This window comes from Pelophylax lessonae (assembly GCF_965119305.1).
Source record: "Pelophylax lessonae genome assembly, chromosome: 2".
Taxonomy (NCBI): domain Eukaryota; kingdom Metazoa; phylum Chordata; class Amphibia; order Anura; family Ranidae; genus Pelophylax; species Pelophylax lessonae.
In genome coordinates, this window is record NC_138769.1 from 326549147 (window position 1) to 326568603 (window position 19457).

The following is a 19457-nucleotide window of genomic DNA, read 5'->3' on the forward strand; positions in this document are numbered from 1 at the left end:
ACACACCTTGGTATGCCATACTGCTGATCCCATTCACATGTATTGGAGTCTATCTGTGACCCCTCTCTAAGTTTGAAAACATTTCTTATTATCAAGTACCACCACTATTGCCTTTATTTGCTGCTTTGTCAGCAACATATGTTTGACATTAACACCTGCCGTGTGACCACTATCTCTTTGCCATACTCATTAAGCAATGTTTAAGCTATTTCTATTTGCTGCCAAGATATAAAAGGTCCTGAAAACTCATAGATGAGAAACACGTTGACCTCTTGGACAGTTCAGCAAAGCCAACTATGTATTGTTAACATTGGTGTGCGCAGACTTTTGCATTAGGGTGTGCACCCCAAAGCTCAAACACACGTGTGTGTGTGTGTGTATATGTATGTGTGTATATATATATATATATATATATATATATATATATATATACACACACACAGAACGACACACATATATGTAAACAAACATTTTATAATGTACTAAAACATAGACGGTGTCAGTAGGGCTGTGGATGGTGTCAGTAGGGCAGAGATTGGTAGCAGTGGCAGTAGTTTTCTATTTTATATATATTTATTTATTTTTATAGTATTTTTTCTTTTCAATTTTTTTAGGAGCCCCACTGGGGGCTTTGGTGAAATATCAAGGGTCTAAACAGACCCCTGATGTCTTACTTTTGCAACAGAGAAAGGGACTGAGGACAAAGATTCCCCAGCCCCTTTCTCTGCAGTTTTAGCTGCTCTAGAGAGTGAATGAATGGGAAATGCTGTGTCTTAAGCGGCGTCCCGTTCATTCACAAACAGAGGCCTAGTAAACACAGTTTACTAGGCTTCAGTTATGAATGAACACAGTGAGTGATCTGTATCAAACACTCCGGTAAATGACATGGGCCTCACTCCGGTAAATGACATGGGCCTGGGCAGCAGGGGCAATCTACGCCGCATGGGGGTGATTAGGGTGTGCCCAAGCACACCCCCTACGCACGCCTATGATTGTTAATATACATGGCCTTTATTGCTTGATGGGGATATTTCCCTTAGGGTTTTAATACTTTTTAACATTTTTAATAAAATATATTTTTTTTCACATATCTGTATGTGTCTGTCCCCTCTCTGGTACCAGTAAAGTCCAACAACATATGGTTTTTTTTTTTAAGAAACTTTAAGAAGTTGACAGTGTGACTGATGTGATTATGCTAGTAACACAATATATAATAAATAGAATTTTAGTGTATACTCAATCCCTTATGGGAATTTACAATGTCACAGGGGTACCCCTAACCAAACAAGACCAGGGTAAATTAGATGGCACCATATAGTGGTTTGAAAATATTTTCATCGCTGACAAATATATTGAAAGATTACTTTAGTGACACCTTTACACACTAGAAAGTTGCATGGGAAAATAAAATGTGTGTGTGTGTGTGTATGTATGTATGTATGTATGTATGTATGTGTGTGTATGTATATATATATATATATATATATATATATATATACATATACAAACACAGTGGGTAAAATAAGTATTAAACTCGTAACCATTTTTCTAGGTAAATATATTTTTAAGGGTACTATTGACATGAGATTTTTGCGACACGCCGGTAACAACCCATGCATTCCATACATACAAAGAAACTCAAACAAATAAGCTCAGGAATTAAGTTACGCATAATAAAATGGAATGACACAGGGGTAAAGTATCTATCAGTAATTAGAAAGCAATCCTGCCCCTTGTTAGTGCAAATTAGTATTGGCTATTTCAGTCTCAACTGATGGCCTATAAAAAGGTGTTTCATTACCAAGATGTCACACAAAAATCTCATGATGGGTAAAGGCAAAGAGCTCTCTCAAGACCCTTTGAAACCTTATTGTTGCAAAACATATACTGATGGCATTGGTTACAGTAGGATTTCTTAATTTCTGAATGTTCCAGTGTGCACTGTTAGGGCTATAATTCGGAAGTGGAAAGAACATAATTTCACCATAAACCAGCCACAACCACGTGCTCCTTCCAAGATTTCTGAAAAAGGAGAAAATTATCAGAAGAGTTTTCCAAGAGCCAAGGACCACTTGTGGAGAGCTTCAGAAAGACCTGGAATTAGCAGATACAATTGTTTCAAAGAAAACAATAAGTAATGCACTCAACCCCCATTGCCTGTATGCGCGCTCACCACGCAAGACTCCATTGCTAAAGAAAAAGCATGTTGAAAGTCGTTTAAAGTTTGCTGCACAACATTTAGACAAGCCTGTGAAATACTGGGAGAATATAGTCTGGTCAGATGGAACTGAAGTTGAACTCTTTGGATTCTATAATACACTCTTTGGAGGTCAAAAGGCACTGCACATGACCCCACAAACACCATACCAACAGTGAAGATTGGAGATGGGAACATCATGGTGCGGGGCTGTTTTTCAGCATACAGTACTGGCAAACTTTAAATCGTTGAAGGAAGGATAAATAGAAAAACTTATCCAGACATTCTTGAAAAAATTCTGCTGCCTTCTACCAGGATGATGAATATGAAATGAGGGTGGACATTTCAGCAAGACAATGATCTCAAACACAAAGCCAAGGAAGCTCAGGTGGTTTCAAATAAAAAAAAAATAAAGCTACTAGAATGGTACACTTGATTTGAATACAATAGAAAATATATGGAAAGAACTAAAGATTAGAGTACATAGAAGAGGCCCATGGAATCTTCAAGATTTGAAGATTGTGTGGAAGAATGGGCCAAAATCACACCTTAGCGATACATGCGACTAGTTTCTCCATACTGGAGGCGTCTTGAAACTGTCATTACCAACAAAGGATTTTGCACGAAGTAGTAATTATATTTCAGGTAGCTTGTTCAATACCTTTTCCCTGTGTCATTCCATTATATTACACATACCTTAATTTCTGAACATATTTGTTTTGGTTTCTTTGTATGTATGAATTGCATGGGTTGTTACCAACGTGGTGAAAATTTCATGTCAATAGCACCTTCAGAAATAGATTTCCCTAGAAAAATGGTTACGTGTTCAATACTTATTTTACCCGCTGTATATCTCTCAACACTAACTGATACATTTCCAAGCGCTTGTTCTGTTGAAAAACAACCGACTTTCTCGCTGGATCATCAGATCAATATACAGGAAAGAAAGCCTAAAAAAGAAAACGAATGCTGCTATCACATCTATGAATTGGTAAGCTGCAATATAATAAATGTTTGTTTTGTGGGTTTAATAGCACTTTAAAATGCATCACCGATGACAGAAATATCTGTTGTGTCCTAGGTACAGACTGAATAGGACATACATGGCTAAATAGCAGCATTTTAGTTGCTGTATTTATAAACCAGCAGCATAACTGACATGAAACATTTAGTGAAGTAAATTGACAATCCTGGCTGATCGGTCAGAATCAGTATTTGTGGGTGCAAGCCTTAGATGTTTGAAAAGCCTTAAAAAACCCTTTTAAGAAAAAAAAAAGTTTATTGTAGTGTATACATACTTTACAGTTGGGAACAACGATTGTTCAGAACTGGCAAAAGTATTAACTACAGATAAATGAACAAATAAAACTCATTGTTGATTCATTGGATCCATTCAAATAATCCATTTCACCAGATTCCGAACTGTCCACCTTTTCTGAATAACATCAGCCCAGCACACCAGGTTTACAGGGTGATAAACTCATAACAAGAGGACTGTGAGCATGCGAGTCTCCTGTTATGTCACTACAAAACTCTACGTTCTTAAGAATCAGGTGGATGGGTGATTTAGAGGACTAAAATACAAATGGGGTCCCCAGCTTAAAACATCAACCCAAACTATGAGGCACTGGGATCTTCACTGCTGCATCACCGGGGCCCCCAGGAGTATTTGGAAAATTATGATAGTGGGGGGGGGGGGTCTGTGTGGAATTTACCAAACAGGTAAACAGTCCTTAAGAACAATAATTGTTCACTTTAATAAAAGTGAAAGTGTAAGAAGTGTGAAAGTGTAATAATTTATATTAAAGTTTTGTGAAAAAAAAAACTAGTTGCAATGCTTGGTTATTTTATAGTATAAAATGCTTTTTTTTAAATGAGTATAAAAAAAAAGCACGACAACCAGCAAATTAAATAAAGGGTTAAGGATGAAGCCATGGGTCTTTACTCTTCATAAACCCATACCTGGTAATTTTTTCCATTAAAGTAAAATTTATTTTGTTTTGGTTGGAGTATGCAACTTTTACATTTTTTTTCTTGTTTTTTGCTGGTTGTGCCTCTGTTGGCAAAGTTTCCCCATACTTTTAGACCCCGTTCACACTGGGGCGACCCGACTTTGCCGGGCGACCTGTGAAGTCGCGGTGCGCTCATATCATTGAAGTCAATGCAGGTCGCTCCAGGTCGCCCAAAAGAAGCTCCGGACCCTTTTTCTAAGTCAGAGCAACTTGTGTTGCTCCTATTAGAACGGGTCCTGTGCTGCTCTATGGCAGGCGACCCACGGCAACTTGTCAGGCGACCAGGTCGCCTGACAGGTCGCCCCAGTGTGAACGGGGTCTCAGGCTCCATGTACACGGGACGTTGTAAATGGCCGTTTAGGAGCAGTTGGGCGTTTTTTTCAGAAGCCCCTGAACCCACCTCCATGTTATCTTATCTGTCCATGTACACAGGGTCGTTTACAGGCAGTTGAGTTCAGGGACGTTTTTTGGAAAGCAATTATTTGCGTTCAAACGCGTGTTTCCCGGCGTTTCAAACGCAAAAACGTGACCGTACGTGATGACCCGCGTTTAGCGCTCGCGTTTTTCCATTTTAAAGGGGAATGATTTTTTTTACCTCTAGGAACGGTTTTAGACGCAAACGCCCGCTAAACGCGGGTGCAAACGCGACACAACGGAGGTTTTAAACGTCCTAAAAATTCCAGCATTTTTAAGGGACTTTTTTAGCGTCCTGTGTACATGGAGCCTTAGTGTGGTCGATGGTGTGAGCATAATTTCTCAAAACACGAGAGTCAGAAATAAATACGGTTTGTGAGCTAAGTTAGGAAGATTTTTTTATTGCTGTATCCGCTTCACTTTTGTTAGATGTCCTAAAAATGTGAATTATGCCCAACCAAAACGTAAGATACACAATAACAGTATCTGCCAATTTCCTGTTTCTTCCGTCAAATCTTGTAAGTTATTCTTTGCTACTAAGTTTGCACATTATTTTAGTATATTCTTCACATAAAGTATATTTTAGTTGCTTCCCCAGTACTGGTAAGAGCTAAAAACAGGCATTTGGTGTTTTTTTTTTCAGTCTGTAAATGCACCTCTAGCTACATGCCACCTCTAGGTTGTCCATGGACGTCCTTGGTTTGCGGCAGGTATACCAGGATGATGCTTGCACCTACAGCCATCATCCCGGTATTAAAATTTTCAGCCGGCGATTCCCTAAACGGCATAAGTGATTTGATTGGCTAAATAGCCACAGGGTCCCGCTGCCGCCTTTCTCAGGCTCTGCTGTCCAATCGCAGAGCCCAGAAGCAATGTGGCCGGCGGCATAGGCTGAACGGAAGAGAGAGAGAGGAACTGACGTTGATCTCTCTGTAACCCCAGAAACCGGGAGTGACGACTATGTCTATACTTCTGGTTCCACCTCTTTGTTTACCTGGCTGTTAGCGGCCAGGAAAGCAGTTGATCAGACTTATCTGTGTCTGATCAGCTGCACTGGAGGCCACAGGAGAGATTTGGGGTCTAATAGACCCCAGATCTCTCCATAAAGAGGACCTGTCACGGTCCTTGCTGTCACAAGGGATGTTGTTCATCCCTTCTGATAGCAATAAAGTTAATCCAAAAAAATTAAAAAGTGTAAAAGAAAGGTTTTGTATAAAATAAATAATAATAATAAAAAATTTAAAGCATCCCCATCCTTACGTGCGAACGCATACATTACTGCCTCTACGGTAATTGCACCACACATGTCACGATTGTCCGAGCGAGAGCAGTAATTCTAGTACCAGACCTCTTGTGTAACTCTAAACTGGTAACCTGTAAAGGCATTTAAAGCAAAACCTATGGAGAATTTTAAGCACCGTAGTTTGTCGCCATTCCACAGGCAGACGATCGTTTAAAACATGACGTCTTATGCCCCGTACACACGTGCAGATTATCTGAAGACTTTTGTCTGCAGACTTACCTTTTCTATGTAGTGCAAGGGCCTGCCGGATTGCATACAAATTGAAAGTGTTTAGGTTTGACCTCATATTATATGGTTTTGGTAAGTCTGCAGACAAAAGTCTTAAGATAATCTGCACGTGTGTACGGGGCATTAGTGTATATGGATGGACAGATAAGATATCATAGAGGAGAGTTAAGGGGCCGCTGAAAAAAAGGCCTAACTGCTCCTAAAAATCCGTTTATCAGCAGCAGTGTACATGAGGCCTAATAGTACCTGCAAATAAGACTGTAAAGGGCTGGCATGTAGGGTCAATAAAGATTACGAAACTTCTGACAAAATAGAGTCTAACACTGACTGAATATAATGATCAGCACCAAGATCTTTAAAAAGATTGAAGAAAAGAAGAGAGGGGGGAAAGAAGAAAAAGAAAAAAGTAGTGGAAGAAAGAAAAAAAATAAAGGGGAGGGGGTAAATAGAGAGGGTAAATAGAGCGGTTGCAGGTAGTGTCCAGATAGCCACACACCATTCGATCTAAGATAAGCATAAGATGGTCCATAAATATTGAGAATATTCATCAGAGAAATTAAACTGATCCCAGTAAAACCATCTGGTTTTATGTTCTTCCGATTTGTCCCGGCGAGCACAGGTCAGATTCTCCATGTTTCTATATCATTCACTCTGGCGAACCATTGGGCAAGGGTAGGAGGAGATTGTTGTTTCCACATGGCTGGGATACATGCTCTAGGCTGCATTAACTGCTTGCCGACCAGCCTCTGTAGTTTTACTGTGGCAGGTCGGGTCTGTCCCGCAAAACGACGTACCTGTACGACACTTCGCGGAACCGCTAGCGGGGGCGCGTGCACTCATTGGCCACAGGGGAAGCAAATCAGTGGATCTGGAGGCCACGATTGCCGCCGGGCATATGTGATCGCTACCCGTGGAGACAGTAGGGCAGTCTGCCGTTGTAAACACGGCAGACCGCTGTTCTGTCAGTTATGAACACAGGGATCCTGTGTTCCTCCTATTTAGAAACACATGTCTCTGTGTTCATGCAGCAAGCCCATACCCCACACAGTTAGAAAGCACCTTCTAGGCTCACATTTAATCCTTTGATCGACCCCCCTTCCCTGCCAGTATCATTAGTAACAGTGCATGTCTTTAGCACCGATTACTGTAGTACTGTCACTGGTCCCCCCAAAAGTGTAAAAAATGTTAGTTAGGGGTCTGTTCTATCTGCCGCAATGTCGAAGTCCCACTTAAAATCGCTGATCGCCACCATTACTAGTAAAAAATAAATAAACAAAAATTATATAAATCTTTCCCCTAGTTTGTAGACACGATAACTTTTGTGCAAACCAATCAATATACACTTATTGCGATTTGTTTTACCAAAAATGTAGCAGAATACAAATTGGCCTAAAATGATGAAAAAATTAGATTTTTTAAAAAAAACTTTATTGGGAATGTTTTTTTTTTTTCAGAATTTGTTTATAGCAAAAAAAATAAAAATTGCAGAGGTGACCAAATACCACCAAAATAAAGCATTAATTGTGGGAAAAAAAAGGACATTTTTTTTTTGGGTACAGCGTCACATGACTGCGCAATTGCCGGTAAAGTAACACAGTGCCATATCGCAAAAAATGGCCTGGTCATTAGGGGGTAAATCCTTCCAGTCCAGAAGTGGTTAAGTAAATGTTTAAGCAAAGATTTATGGTTTCCAGGAAAGAGGGGTCAGGTTGAACCTAAACGCTTTTAAACCTGTCTAAATGTGGCTAAACGCTAGGCACATTTAACACTTGAGCATTCATTCATTCCAATGGAATGAATGCCTAAATGCGTTTACAAAACATGGCTGTAGGTGCTTTTTTAACCCCTTTGCGTGCTCCCACCGCCCCTTTAAGGGGTTTGGCATTCCGGTAGGCAGGGCAGGGCAGATCGTGTGACCAAGTTAACGCTGTGATTGGCTGTCACATGATTAGAAAACTCCCGATCGTAAGACGCAATCAGAAGCTTTTCGTTAGTCGCCGGTCACTGTGCTGGGAGCGTGCAGGGCGGGCATTCTTGGCACAGCTCTGTCGCAGCTAATGCACACAAATTTGGGGCGCACGAGGGTGCAGTTGGCACCTAGGTTTAATCTGCTACCAGGAGCAAGGGCTTTCAGAGGAGCTGGGCAAATGCCCTGTATGCATGAGGCCTAAATGAATGTAGAGATTAGCATTTTAAATACTGTTATTCCTAAGGAGTGGAAGAATATTATATCAGCCAGACCACAGGATATTTGAGATTACTTCTGGGAAGAGAATATGTTATGTAGAACTGTCCAAACATATGTTTACAATAACTTAGCCATTTGTTCCTATAATGAAGCATTAGAGTAGTCTGATTTGGGTAGCAATTACAGTCAAAGTGAAACTCCACTTTTTTTCACGAAAAAATAAAAATAAAATCCTCTCCTAGTCAAATAAATACATTGCCAGGGTTTTTGCAAACTTCAGTGCAGATCCTTACGTGTTCCGCAGATAGGTACAGGTTACTATTCTTCATGAATAGCATAGTAGGAAGGAAAAGTTTTGTAAAACTACTAGAACAACCTGGATTCTTGTATGAATGACACCAAAAATATGGTCTGATTCCTAAAATACAATAAATAATAAAATTTGCCTAAAGTAGAACTATAGGCGAAAACTTTTTTTTAATTTTGAATAGCGTAAGGGAAGGTTATAACCCCTGTCAGATTTTTTTCCGCCATCTGTGTCCCATTTCGGAGATCTTACTTCACTTCCTGATTTTACACAGCAGATGCCGATCACTGGGTGCCGGACAATAGATTACCGCCGGCACACGCTGATTGTTGGTAACACAAACAGGACAGGGCTCTGCCTATGTAAACAAGGCAGAGCTCTGTCCTGTCAGCAGGAAATTATTTGATTTACTTTACCTGCAAAGCAAAGAATGAAATTGATTACTTCCCCTAGTAAAAGCACCTCACACAGTACACAAACACTGGTCAGGCACACATTTAACTCTTTGATCGCCTCTGAAGTTTAACCCGTTCCCGGCCAGTGTCATTAGTACATTGAGAGTGCATATTTTTAGCACTTATAACTGTATTAATGGTTCCCAAAAAGTGTCAGGGTTATAATATCCACCACAATATCACATTCCCGCTATGAGTTGCTGATCGCCGCCATTACTAGTAAAAAAAATAAATAAAAATATCTCATAGTTTTTTAAACGCTATACATTTTGTACAAACCAATCAATGTACGCTTATTGGGATTTTTTTTTAGCAAAAATATGCAGCAGTATAGATATTGGCCTAAATTGAGGAAGAAATTAGATTTTTTTAAAAAAAATGTTATTGGATATGTTTTATAGCAGAAAGTAAAAAATATTTTTTTTTTTTTTTCCAAATTGTCGGTCTTTTTTTGTTTATTGCACAAAAAATAAAAAACACAGAGGTGATCAAATACCACCAAAAGAAAACTCTATTTGTAGGGAAAAAAGACATAAAGGGGGGGATGAGCGAGCACTGGGCACTGGCCCAGTAGTTGTGGGAGTGTGCGGGGAGCAGGGGATGACTGGGCCAGGGGCAGGGGGACAATTGCCCCCTGGGCCGCTCTGATGTCCTGTAAAAAGGCTGCACTGCTTATGCCACAGACATGCCTAAAGGATTCCTGGTAAAGAGAAGTAAAAAGTCCCCACTGCTGACCTACTGAGTGTGAGTTGAAGACAAGGACAGAGCACAGGCCTTACCCCCAGCATGAATGGTGTAAACTGTGTCTGAGCAGAGGCCGGTTCCATGCCCCACTGGAGACTTTCCTCCTCTGGTCAGCCCCAACCGAGCTGTCCCAGCTCCCCCCAACCTCCCCCTGCTGGCCAGATCAGGAACCCGAATTCAGCCAGTAAGTAGAGAGTATCTGGAGCAGGGCTTTAGCTTGGAATGGGGGTCAGGAGGAGGATTGGGAGTGTGAGAGGGGGGCTGAGTCTTTGCACCAAGGGCCTCTGGTTTGTACTTGCCCCCTGGGCCAAACGTTGCCAGCCTGCCCCTGGCGGGGAGGGTCACTTATCGGAATCTGCAAGCCTCCTTTAACAAGTGGGTCCTCAGATCCCACCCCCCCATGTGAATGAGTATGGGGTACATATCTTCGCCAATAAGTGAAGGTACTATAGGTGCTAAAGGTCAAAAGTAAATAAAAACACAAACACAGTTTTTGACAAGTCCTTTAATAAAGGAATAAATAAAAAGATGTCCCCCAAAGTCAATTCAGCATCAATTATGTTGAACGCTGACCCGCATGAAAAAAAAAAAGGCAGCCAAACACGACTGGTTATCACAAAATGATAAGTAAACATGGGGGTGGGGTAACCCAGTAATGCCAGAATCAACTTCTGCACAACCGCCCTGTTGGGTTTTCCTGTTAAATTGGAAATCTCTTTCGCTGTTAGAAAATAGCTCAGCAGGGAGGATTCGCCCGTCCACAGCGGCGCCAGACTGCCACAGACACCACCTGCGGGCAGAGTACACAGCCGAGCATGGCCCGACTAAAGAGGGAAGTGCTGCAATCCCATAAGCTCTCGGGATTTTTCTTGCCGGTCTCCCAAGGGCCTCGGCAAGATGGTGGCAGCCATTATGTCACTCGATCTGTGGCCAGCCCTCTGGTGTCCACCTTTGCAGCTTCTCCCTTGGCTTGCGCAGCCACTGCTGGTGACACGAATGACTCAGGCACATCCACTCCTAAATTCTCAAGCCCAAAAAAGCCTATACTCCGCAGGGATCTATCCCCCTCAGACCCTACAGCTGCTTTTCCCACATCTGGCCAGCCAGTGTCAGATACAGTATTAAAAGGTATGGTAAACTCCCTTAGAGTGTCCCTGAAGGCTGATCTGTTGAACTGCAGTGGGGATCGAAAGTTTGGGCACCCCAGGTAAAAATTTGTATTAATGTGCATAAAGAAGCCAATGAAAGATGGAAAAATCTCCAAAAGGCATCAAATTACACATTAGACATTCTTATAATATGTCAACAAAAGTTAGATTTTATTTCCATCATTGACACTTTCAAAATTACAGAAAACAAAAAAATGGCGTCTCCAAAAGTTTGGGCACCCTGCAGAATTTATAGCACGCACTGCCCCCTTTGCAAGGCTTAGAACTGCCAGTGTCATGGACTGTTTTCAATCATCGTCTGGAAAGACCAGGTGATGTCAATCTCAAAGGTTTTAAATGCCCAGGCTCATCTGACCTTGCCCCAACAATCAGCACCATGGGATCTTCTAAGCCAGGCATGTCCAACCTGCGGCCCGGGGGCCGCATGCGGCCCAGAACCGCAGGCAGTGCGGCCCACTGCACCCTGACAATTTTTTTTTTTTTTTTGCTGGGGAGGAAGGAAGTCGAGTCGGGGGCACAGCCACAGTGGCTTCCAAATAACTGTAGGCAGAGGCTGCCTTGGAAGGGATCATCCTCTAGTTGTGTTAGTAGAATTAGTGCGGGGGGGGGGGAGGGCGCGGCAGTGCGGGAAGGGCGCGGCGGCATTTTATTACTTATATGCCTTAACTATAGTATATATTTTATGTGCGGCCCGAGAAAATTTCTCTACACTCAATGTGGCCCAGAGAAGCCAAAAGGTTGGCCACCTATGTTCTAAGCAGTTGTCTAGAAAACTGAAACTGAAAATAGTTGACGCTCACAAAGCTGGAGAAGGCTATAAGAAGATAGCGCAAAGCGTTTTCAGATGTCAATATCCTCTGTTCGGAATGTAATTAAGAAATGGCAGTCATCAGGAACAGTGGAAGTTAAAGCAAGATCTGGAAGACCAAGAAAAATATCAGACAGAACAGCTCGCAGGATTGTGAGATGAACAATTCAAAACCCACGTTTGACTGCACGATCCCTCCAGAAAGATCTGGCAGACACTGGAGTTGTAGTACACTATAAAGAGATACTTGTACAAATATGGTCTTCATGGAAGAGGCATCAGAAGAAAACCTCTTCTACGTCCTCACCACAAAAATCAGTGTTTGAACTTTGCAAATGAACATATAGACAAGCCTGATGCATTTTGGAAACAAGTTCTGTGGACCGATGAGGTTAAAATTGAACTTTTTGGCCGGAATGAGCAAAGGTACGTTTGGAGAAGAAGGGGCACAGAATTGAATGAAAAGAACCTCTGTCCAACTGTTAAGCATATGGGTGGATCAATCATGCTTTGGGGTTGTATTGCAGCCAGTGGCACAGGGAACATCTCACGAGTAGAAGGAAAAATGGATTCAATAAAATTTCAGCACATTTTGGATGGTAACTTGATGCCATCTGTGAAAAAGCTGAAGTTAAAGAGAGGATGGCTTCTACAAATAGATTATGATCTTAAACACACCTCGAAATCCACGGGAGATTACATCAAGAGGCGTAAACTGAAGGTTTTACCATGGCCTTCACAATCTCCTGACTTCAACATAATTGAAAATCTATGGATAAACCTTAAAAGAGCAGTGCGTGACAGACAGCCCAGAAATCTCAAAGAACTGGAAGACTTTTGTAAGGAAGAATGGGCAAAGATACCTCCAACACGAATTGTAAGACTGTTGGCTGGGTTCAAAAAGCGTTTACAAGCTGTGATAATAGCCAAAGGGGGCAGTACAAGATATTAACTGCAGGGTGCCCAAACTTTTGCAGACACCATTTTTTTGTTTTCTGTTATTTTGAAAGTGTAAATGATGGAAATAAAATCTAACTTTTGTTGACATATTATAAGAATTTCTAATCTGTAATTTGATGCCTTTTGGAGATTTTTCCAACTTTCCTTGGCTTCTTTATGCACATTAATACAAATTTTTACCTGGGGTGCCCAAACTTTCGATCCCCACTGTATATAGCACAACAAAAAGCAGATATCCAGGACCTAAATGAAAGGGTTAACCATGTAGAGAACACCGTCTCCTGTAGTATGCCCACAGTCTCTGACTGTCTCCTATAGTATGCTGGCAGTCTCTGACCATCTCCTGTAGGATGCCCGCAGTCTCGGACTGTCTCCTGTAGTATGCTCGCAGTCTCTGACCGTCTCCAGAAGTATGCTGGCAGTCTCTGACCGTCTCCTGTAGTATGCTCGCAGTCTCTTACCGTCTCTTGTAGTATGCCCACAGTCTCTGACCGTCTCCTGTAGTATGCTCGCAGTCTTTGACTTTCTCCTGTAGTATGCCCGCAGTCTCTGACCGTCTCCTGTAGTATGACCGCAGTCTCTGACCGTCTCCTGTAGTATTTTCACAGTCTCTGACCATCTCCTGTAGTATGTCTGTAACTCTGCCTGCGTTAAAAAAATGCATTGATCAAAAAATAATTACAGCGCAGCATTAATTTATGTCTTTTATATCTGCCGAAAGTTCAGCTTTAGGCAGTATTAATCATTAGAGCTCTAGATAAAACAAACTCAGACTGATTGCCATTGACAGGGCCAAGAAGGATTCTGTTTCCCAGTAGAAAACAGTGTTGATTTTGCTTTACTCCTTTCCAAAATAACAGCCTATGATCAGAAATAGAATGTCTAAATATAACTGTCTTTAATAATTTTCTAGTTTTACATATGTAGCGCTACCCCGTAGGAGACTAGGAGATGCTGTAAAGGATGCGTTCTCTTGTTTCCTTTTGCTCCTTTCTAGGGAACTTAGGCCTATATATACAGTACTGTATATACATGCATATAGCTTACTGAATTTGTGCCTGATATTCATCAACAATACTTTCTCAGAGAAATGAAAATCAAATCTGATATTAAAAGGGTAAAATGAGGTCAATTAGTAACCAGGTAAACATTAATTGAATAGGACACAGTATTCATTTGCTGACCAGGCCTTTTTCTGACACATGTCGTTTACAAGTTTAAATCAGTATTTTTTGCTAGAAAATTACTTAGAACCCCCAAACATTATCTATATATTTTTCTTAGCAGAGACCCTAGAGCAGGGGTGGGGAAACTTTTTTCTGCCAAGGGCCATTTGGATTTTTGTAACATCATTCAGGGCCGTATAAAATGTATGCATAAAAGTAATAGGCATTGCTTTGCGGCAAAAAACACTGTAAAAAATTGCATGACTTTGAGGTCACAAAAGTGTGAAAGGGGCCTTCAGTAATCAAGTTATAGTGTGCCCCCTTTCAATGCAGACTGACCACAGCGTGCCCCCTTTCAATGCAGACTGACCACTGCGTGCCCCCTTTCAATGCAGAGTGACTACAGCGTGCCCCTTTTCAATGCAGAGTGACCACAGCGTGCCCCCATCAATGCAGAGTGACCACAGCGTGCCCCCTTTCAATGCAGAGTGACTACAGCATGCCCCCTTTCAATGCAGAGTGACCACAGCATGCCCCCTTTCAATGCAGAGTGCCCAGAGCGTGCCCCCTTTCAATGCAGACTGACCACTGCGTGCCCCCTTTCAATGCAGACTGACCACAGCGTGCCCCCTTTCAATGCAGAGTGATCACAGCGTGCCCCCATCAATGCAGAGTGACCACAGCGAGCCCCCTTTCAATGCAGAGTGACCACAGCGAGCCCCCTTTCAATGCAGAGTGACCACAGCGAGCCCCCTTTCAATGCAGAGTGACCACAGCGTGCCCCCTTTCAATGCAGACTGACCACAGCGTGCCCCTTTTCAATGCAGACTGACCACTGCGTGCCCCCTTTCAATGCAGAGTGACCACAGCGTGCCCCATTCAATGCAGAGTGACCACAGCGTGCCCCCATCAATGCAGAGTGACCACAGCGTGCCCCCTTTCAATGCAGAGTGACCACAGCATGCCCCCTTTCAATGCAGACTGATCACAGCGTGCCCCCTTTCAATGCAGACTGACCACAGCGTGCCCCCTTTCAATGCAGACTGACCACAGCGTGCCCCCTTTCAATGCAGACTGACCACTGCGTGCCCCCTTTCAATGCAGAGTGACTACAGCGTGCCCCCTTTCAATGCAGAGTGACCACAGCATGCCCCCATCAATGCAGAGTGACCACAGCGTGCCCCCTTTCAATGCAGAGTGACCACAGCGTGCCCCCTTTCAATGCAGAGTGACCACAGCATGCCCCCTTTCAATGCAGAGTGCCCAGAGCGTGCCCCCTTTCAATGCAGACTGACCACTACGTGCCCCCTTTCAATGCAGAGTGACCACAGCGTGCCCCCTTTCAATGCAGAGTGATCACAGCGTGCCCCCATCAATGCAGAGTGACCACAGCGAGCCCCCTTTCAATGCAGAGTGACCACAGCAAGCCCCCTTTCAATGCAGAGTGACCACAGCGAGCCCCCTTTCGATGCAGACTGACCACAGCGTGCCCCTTTTCAATGCAGACTGACCACTGTGTGCCCCCTTTCAATGCAGAGTGACCACAGCGTGCCCCCTTTCAATGCAGAGTGACCACAGCATGCCCCCTTTCAATGCAGAGTGACCACAGCGTGCCCCCATCAATGCAGAGTGACCACAGCGTGCCCCCTTTCAATGCAGAGTGACCACAGCGTGCCCCCTTTCAATGCAGACTGATCACAGCGTGCCCCCTATCAATGCAGACTGACCACAGCGTGCCCCCTTTCAATGCAGACTGACCACAGCGTGCCCCCTTTCAATGCAGAGTGACCACAGCATGCCCCCTTTCAATGCAGAATGCTCAGAGTGTGCCCCCTTTCAATGTAGACTGACCACAGCGTGCCCCCTTTCAATGCAGACTGACCACAGCGTGCCCCCTTTCAATGCAGACTGACCACTGCGTGCCCCCTTTCAATGCAGAGTGACCACAGCGTGCCCCCTTTCAATGCAGAGTGACCACAGCGTGCCCCCATCAATGCAGAGTGACCACAGCTTGCCCCCTTTCAATGCAGAGTGACCACAGCGTGCCCCCTTTCAATGCAGAGTGCCCAGAGCGTGCCCCCTTTCAATGCAGACTGACCACAGCGTGCCCCCTTTCAATGCAGAGGGACCACAGCGTGCCACCTTTCAATGCAGACTGACCACAGCATGCCCCCTTTCAATGCAGACTGACCACAGTGTGCCCCCTTTCAATGCAGACTGACCACAGCGTGCCCCCTTTCAATGCAGACTGACCACAGTGTGCCCCCTTTCAATGCAGAGTGACTACAGCGTGCCCCCTTTCAATGCAGAGTGACCACAGCATGCCCCCATCAATGCAGAGTGAACACAGCGTGCCCCCTTTCAATGCAGAGTGACCACAGCATGCCCCCTTTCAATGCAGAGTGCCCAGAGCGTGCCCCCTTTCAATGCAGACTGACCACTGCTGCCCCCTTTCAATGCAGAGTGACCACAGCGTGCCCCCTTTCAATGCAGAGTGATCACAGCGTGCCCCCATCAATGCAGAGTGACCACAGCGAGCCCCCTTTCAATGCAGAGTGACCACAGCAAGCCCCCTTTCAATGCAGAGTGACCACAGCGAGCCCCCTTTCAATGCAGACTGACCACAGCGTGCCCCTTTTCAATGCAGACTGACCACTGCGTGCCCCCTTTCAATGCAGAGTGACCACAGCGTGTCCCCTTTCAATGCAGAGTGACCACAGCATGCCCCCTTTCAATGCAGAGTGACCACAGCGTGCCCCCATCAATGCAGAGTGACCACAGCGTGCCCCCTTTCAATGCAGAGTGACCACAGCGTGCCCCCTTTCAATGCAGACTGATCACAGCGTTCCCCCTTTCAATGCAGACTGACCACAGCGTGCCCCCTTTCAATGCAGACTGACCACAGCGTGCCCCCTTTCAATGCAGAGTGACCACAGCATGCCCCCTTTCAATGCAGAATGCTCAGAGTGTGCCCCCTTTCAATGCAGACTGACCACAGCGTGCCCCCTTTCAATGCAGACTGACCACAGCGTGCCCCCTTTCAATGCAGACTGACCACTGCGTGCCCCCTTTCAATGCAGAGTGACCACAGCGTGCCCCCTTTCAATGCAGAGTGACCACAGCGTGCCCCCATCAATGCAGAGTGACCACAGCGTGCCCCCTTTCAATGCAGAGTGACCACAGCGTGCCCCCTTTCAATGCAGAGTGCCCAGAGCGTGCCCCCTTTCAATGCAGACTGACCACAGCGTGCCCCCTTTCAATGCAGAGGGACCACAGCATGCCACCTTTCAATGCAGACTGACCACAGCATGCCCCCTTTCAATGCAGACTGACGACAGTGTGCCCCCTTTCAATGCAGACTGACCACAGCGTGCCCCCTTTCAATGCAGACTGACCACAGTGTGCCCCCTTTTAATGCAGACTGACCACAGCGTGCCCCCTTTCAAAGCAGACTGACCACAGCGTGCCCCCTTTCAATGCAGAGTGACCACAGCGTGCCCCCTTTCAATGCAGAGTGACCACAGCGTGCCCCATCAATGCAGAGTGACCACAGCGTGCCCCCTTTCAATGCAGACTGACCACTGCGTGCCCCCTTCCAATGCAGAGTGACCACAGTGTGCCCCCTTTCAATGCAGAGTGACCACAGCGTGCCCCCATCAATGCAGAGTGACCACAGCGTGCCCCCTTTCAATGCAGACTGACCACAGCGTGCCCCCTTTCAATGCAGACTGACCACAGCGTGCCCCCTTTCAATGCAGACTGACCACAGTGTGCCCCTTTTCAATGCAGAGTGACCACAGCATGCCCCCATCAATGCAAAGTGACCACAGCGTGCCCCCTTTCAATGCAGAGTGACCACAGCGTGCCCCCTTTCAATGCAGAGTGACCACAGCGAGCCCCCTTTCAATGCAGAGTGACCACAGCGTGCCCCCTTTCAATGCAGACTGACCACAGCATGCCCCTTTTCAATGCAGACCGACCACTGCGTGCCCCCTTTCAATGCAGAGTGACCACAGCGTGCCCCCTTTCAATGCAGAGTGACCACAGCGTGCCCCCATCAATGCAGAGTGACCACAGCGTGCCCCCTTTCAATGCAGAGTGACCACAGCATGCCCCCTTTCAATGCAGACTGATCACAGCATGCCCCCTTTCAATGCAGACTGACCACAGCGTGCCCCCTTTCAATGCAGACTGACCACAGCGTGCCCCCTTTCAATGCAGACTGACCACTGCGTGCCCCCTTTCAATGCAGAGTGACCACAGCGTGCCCCCATCAATGCAGAGTGACCACAGCGTGCCCCCTTTCAATGCAGAGTGACCACAGCGTGCCCCCTTTCAATGCAGAGTGACCACAGCATGCCCCCTTTCAATGCAGAGTGCCCAGAGCGTGCCCCCTTTCAATGCAGACTGACCACTGCGTGCCCCCTTTCAATGCAGAGTGACCACAGCGTGCCCCCATCAATGCAGAGTGACCACAGCGAGCCCCCTTTCAATGCAGAGTGACCACAGCGAGCCCCCTTTCAATGCAGAGTGACCACAGCGTGCCCCTTTTCAATGCAGACTGACCACTGCGTGCCCCCTTTCAATGCAGAGTGACCACAGCGTGCCCCCTTTCAATGCAGAGTGACCACAGCATGCTCCCTTTCAATGCAGAGTGACCACAGCGTGCCCCCATCAATGCAGAGTGACCACAGCGTGCCCCCTTTCAATGCAGAGTGACCACAGCGTGCCCCTTTTCAATGCAGACTGACCACTGCGTGCCCCCTTTCAATGCAGAGTGACCACAGCGTGCCCCCTTTCAATGCAGAGTGACCACAGCATGCTCCCTTTCAATGCAGAGTGACCACAGCGTGCCCCCATCAATGCAGAGTGACCACAGCGTGCCCCCTTTCAATGCAGACTGATCACAGCGTGCCCCCTTTCAATGCAGACTGACCACAGCGTGCCCCCTTTCAATGCAGACTGACCACAGCGTGCCCCCTTTTAATTCAGACTGACCACAGCGTGCCCCCTTTCAATGCAGACTGACCACAGTGTGCCCGCTTTCAATGCAGACTGACCACAGCGTGCCCCCTTTTAATTCAGACTGACCACAGCCTGCCCTCTTTCAATGCAGACTGACCACAGCGTGCCCCCTTTTAATTCAGACTGACCACAGCGTGCCCCCTTTTAATTCAGACTGACCACAGCGTGCCCAATTTTAATGCAGACTGATTGACCACAGCGTGCCCAATTTTAATGCAGACTGAGTGACCACAATGCAGAGTGAAAAGCGTGCCAAGCCCCAGTGCACTTGACTTACCTGTTGTAGCGGCGGCTTCCTCTCTTCAGTCCCCGCGTCTCTTCGAGTCCTCCCGCATCCCGCCTCCTCCTCGACCAATGCCACTGGCCAAGGAGGCAGTGTTAATTTTGGCAGCAAATTTCAATTTAGTTTTAGTCTTAGTCTTAGGACTAAAATGGCATTTTAGTTTTAGTCCCATTTTAGTCTTCTGCAAGTGTTTTAGTT